Raw genomic sequence first — 4,929 nt, forward strand, 5'->3', positions numbered from 1 at the left:
TCTGTGCGCGGGGGGATCTGGGCGCGGGGAGATCTGTGTGAGGGTTTGGGCGCGGGGAGAACTGTGTGAGGGATCTGGGCGCGGGGAGATCTGTGTGAGGGGTCTGGAGACAGGGACCTGAGTTCAGTTCCACCCCCGGGCGACTGTCTGTGTGGACCCACAGTCCAAAGGTGTGCAGGTTGGGGTGGATTGGCCATGCTAAATTACCCCCATAGTGTCCGGGGATGTGCAGGGTTGGTGGGTTAGCCCTGTGCGACATGAGGATAGGATGGAGTGCTGCGTCTGGGTGGGATGCTCTTCCGAGGGTCGTTGTGGACTCGATGGGCCGAATGGCTTGTTTCCACACTTGTCGGGATCCCACGATTCGAAGTCCAGCTTCAATTGTATTTGAGCTTGGTTACACTATTCCTGGAATATTGCCAGTAGTTCTGGTCTCCTTAACTTCAGGAAAGGTATTACTGCCCTAGATTCACAATGAAGATACACCCGACTTGCTGCAGATGGTGCTGGGACTGTTGTGTGAAAAATCAATGATTGATTGATTGGGAAGATATGTTCGTATTCTCTACAATTTCGAAGAATGAGAGGTGATCTCATTCAAACCTACATATTATTTACCAGAACGCGCTGGCGAAACCGAGCAGGGTCTGGCAGCATCTGTGGAGAGAAAACAGAGTTAACCCTTTTGAGTCCTGTATGAGCTTTCTTCAGAACATGTCTGGGGTCACTGGGGGCTAAGAACCAGGGCACACAGAATAAGGGGTAATCCATTTAGGACTGAGGTGTGAATGAGTTTCTTCATTCACAGGATGGGAAAATCTTTAGAATTCTCCACAACCTCGAAGCTGGGGAAGCTCAGTCATTGATTATGTTCAAGATGGAGATTAATAGCTAGAAATCTATCAAAGATATGAAGGGATATTGTAGGGGAAAACAGCATTGAGGTTGATTATCTGCTGTGATCTGGTTGAATAATGGACAAGTGGAGGCTCGAACTTCCTCTGTGCAAATCCCTGACGTGACCTCTTGTGAATTTGGATCAGGTTATAGGGATTCTTTTAAAAAAAAATCTGGGTATAGAAACAGCTGGGATCAATGAAGAGTGACCACAAAAATTAAACAAAAATCAAAGAAACCGACATGTCTTATCAGTGTCTGTAGAGTGAGAAACAGATTTAACGTTTCGGGTCCAAAAACGGAAATTGCTGGAAAAGCTCAGCAGGTCTGGCAGCATCTGTGGAGAGAAATCGGAGTTAGCGTTTCGGGTCCAATGACCTTCAGAACAACGATGGTTAAACTGAAAAGTCCATGCGGTTTGTGTTTTTTTCAAATTTCCCAGCATCTGCAGTAGTTTGTGTTTGCATCAATGCCTGAAGACTGAGTTGGATGGTCTTAAACCACCTCCAGTTCATTCACCCACATTCCTTCGGGGTGGAGAGAGACTGATGGGTTGGAACGATATTGGCTGCAGTTTAGAAGAAAGAAGGAGGAGAAGGGGGAATCTCATAGCTACACAAAATTCCAGCAGGATCATACGAGGGTAAACGCTGGAAGGATATTCCCAGTGCCTGGGGAGTCTAGAACCAGGGGGTCTCAGTCTAAGGTTATAGAATAGGCCATTTAGGACTGAAATGAAGAGAAATGTCTTTACCCAGAGAGTGGGGATCCTGTGGAATTCTCTGCCACAGAAAGCAGTTGAGGCCGAAAGATTGAATGTTTTCAAGAAGGAGTTAGATATAGTTCTTAGAGCTAAAGAGAGAAAGCAGGAACAGGGGACTGAGTTGGATGCTCAGCCATGTTCATATGGACTGGGGGGACGAGGCTGGAAGGGCCGAATGAGCTACTCCTGCTTCTATTTGCGATGTTTCTATGAGACCTGCAGTACTTTACCTGATCTGGCTGCGATGTCTCTTCAGTCCTACACTGACTCTTAATTGCCTTCCAACATGGTCCAGCGCGATATTCAGTAACAGTGACTGGAATTTCGGGCACTCTGCAACAGGCTCACCTGTGGTACGTGCGTTTATTTAGAGAATAATCGATTTTTAAACAATAGCTTTTCGCTCGGCCAGATCAGCGATTGACTTTTCTAAGTTCCCTCTATACTTAGAGCGGATCGGAATGCTGTCTGAGCTGTTTTACTGACAGCATGTCCAATGAACAAAAGGCTGTATAAGGCATTTCTGAGACGTTAGGTGATGCTGCATAAATTCTCTTCATGTCAAAACTTACATCACAGCTCAGTGACAAACTGCTGTGCTCTTTGACTCCAAAAGTCAGGCTGGTGCCTCTTTTTAAATGCAGCATCGTGGACAATCTGTAACAGCATTTCGAGTTTACTTTTAATTTGTGTGGCACCGAGGAGATGCAACAGGAAATATTATAGCATCATAGAGATGTACAGCACGGAAACAGACCCTTCAGACCAACTCGTCCACGCCGACCAGATATCCTAATTTAATTGAGTCCCATTTGCCAGCATTTGGCCCATATCCTTCGAAACCCTTCTTATTCATACACCCATCTAGATGCCTTTTAAACGTCGTCATTGTATCCGTCTCCACCACTTCCAGGGGCTATTTTCCCTGGAGTGCCGGAGGCTGAGGGGTGACCTTATAGAGGCTTATAAAATCATGAGGGTCGTGGTTAGGGTGAATAGCCAAGGTCATTTTCCTCGGGTGAGGGAGTCCAAAACTAGAGGGGCATAGGTTTAAGGTGAGAGGGGAAAGATTTAAAAGGGACTTGAGGGGCAACTTTTTCACGCAGAGGGTGGTGTGTGTATGGAATGAACTGCCAGAGGAAGTGGCAGAGGCTGGTACAATTACAACATTTAAAAGGCATCTGGATGGGTATATGAATAGGAAGGGTTTAGAGGGATATGGGCCAAGTGCTGGCAAATAGGACTAGATTAAGTTAGGATATCTGACCGGAATGGACGAGTTGGACCAAAGGGTCTGTTAGCAGGCTGTACATCTCTATGGCTGTAAAAGAAATAAAAACCGCAGCTGGCAGTTTGTACATGCCAGTCTCTGGCATTAATGTGATAATGAGCAGATTTTGCTGATTTGAGGGCCAAACATTGACGAGGACACTGTGGGGTTGGTGGCGGAGAATCCTCCTATTTTTCTTCTAAGTAGTGCCACTGCATCTTTTTAACACCTGCCTGAGCAGGAAGCTGGGATCTTAATTTAAATCTCACACCTCTGACAATGCGGCGCTCCCTCAGAACTGCACCGGGAGTGCCAACCTGGATTGTTTGGACTGAATCCCCGGAGGGGAATTTTAATTTCATGCCTGGCCCGTTGTGTTCCTCCAGCTCCACACTGTGTTATCTCTGACTCCAGCATCTGCAGTTCTTGCTATCTCTCAGCACTTGGAGTGTTACCCTGTGAGCCACAACTAGTAATTCAGATGTCTAATACACCTCGCATGTGTTTCTTCAGCTGTGGTACACTGCAGGACCCTGCAGTTGTGAAAGATGTCTTTAGAAATGTAAGGAAGGGATCCTTATCTTTATAGCTATATCTTTACGATAAACTGCTTTTATTTTTGAGCATACCTTCATCCTGCTCCCACTACCCATTCAGTGTTCAGCATTCTCTAAATTTTATGTGTAGTTTCATTTTTAGTCTTGTGTCTTGAGCTGTTATGGTCTTGAATGCACTGCCTGCAATGGTATTGGAAGCGGATTTAAAACTAACTTACAAAAAGAAATGGGATTGGTGGAACAGTGTGGTTAGCGCTGCTGCCTCACAGCGCTAGGGACCCAGGTTCGATTCCACCCTCAGGCAACTGTCTATGTGGAGTTTGCATGTTCTCCCTGTGTCTACGTGGGTTTCCTCTGGGTGGTCAAGTTTCCTCCCACAGTCCAAAGATGTGTGGATTAGAGTGGATTGGCCATGCTAAATTGTCCCACCATGTGCAGGGATGTTCAGGCTGGATGGGTTAGCCACGGGAAATGCAGGGTTACAGGGATAGGGTAGGGGGATGGATTGGGGTGGGATGCTCTTTGAAGGGCTGGTGTGGGCTTGATGGGCCAACTGGCCTGCTTCCACACTGTAGGGATTCTGTGATTCTTAAAAATGTAAAAAGGGGGGTCAGTGGGATTGATGGTGTTGTTCCTTCAGGGTGCTGGTAGAGTTAAAATGGGCTGAATAGCCTCCTTCTGTGATGTGTATTTATTCTGTTTGACTGATTGTCTTCAGGTTAGGAAGCATTCAGTGGCATGAAAAGGAGGGCCCCTTCTTCCACCCCAATCTATACCTTCCTGACTCTGCAATGAGTGGGAACTGGGAAGGCAGCTGTGGGAGTGCCATTTTCCACACTGTTGCCATGTTTGTTACGGTACATTAGAATCCCTACAGTGTGAAAGCAGGTCATTCGGCCCATCGAGTTCGCACCAACCCTCCGAACAGCATCCCACCCTCTACCCTATCCCTGTAACCCTGCATTCCCCATGGCTAACCCATTTGGCTTGCACATCCCTGGATACTATGGCCAATTTAGCATGGTCAATCCACTCTAACCTGCACATTGCTAGACACTATGTCTACACTGACCCTTCAAAGAGAATCCCACCCAGACCCATCCCCCACTAAAACCCACCTAACCTACACATTTCCGATTGGTAATTTAGCAGGGCCAATCCACCTAGCCTGCACATCTTTGGTATGTGGGAGGAAACCAGAGCACCTGGCAGACACTGGGACAATGTGCAAACTCCACACAGATACAGTTTCCCTAGGGTGGAATTGAACCTGGGTCTCTGGCGCTGCGAGGCAGCAGTGCTAAGTGCGGAGCCACTGAGCTGCCCCAATTTAGCATGGCCAATCCACCCTAACGTGCACATCCTTGGACACTATGTGGCCAATTTAGCACAGCCAACCCACTCTAACCTGCACATCGCTAGACACTATGGCCAATTTAGCA

At 47.1% G+C, this 4,929-nt stretch overlaps 1 protein-coding gene across 4 annotated transcripts in view; it reads left to right on the plus strand.

Moving 5' to 3' along the window:
* Positions 1–4,929, plus strand: part of ptgir (prostaglandin I2 receptor) — an 85,480-nt gene that overhangs the window by 2,054 nt on the left and 78,497 nt on the right. The gene's annotated exons all lie outside the window — the stretch shown is intronic.

Source organism: Rhincodon typus, chromosome 39 (genome assembly GCF_021869965.1).
Source record: "Rhincodon typus isolate 14 chromosome 39, sRhiTyp1.1, whole genome shotgun sequence".
NCBI classification, from domain to species: domain Eukaryota; kingdom Metazoa; phylum Chordata; class Chondrichthyes; order Orectolobiformes; family Rhincodontidae; genus Rhincodon; species Rhincodon typus.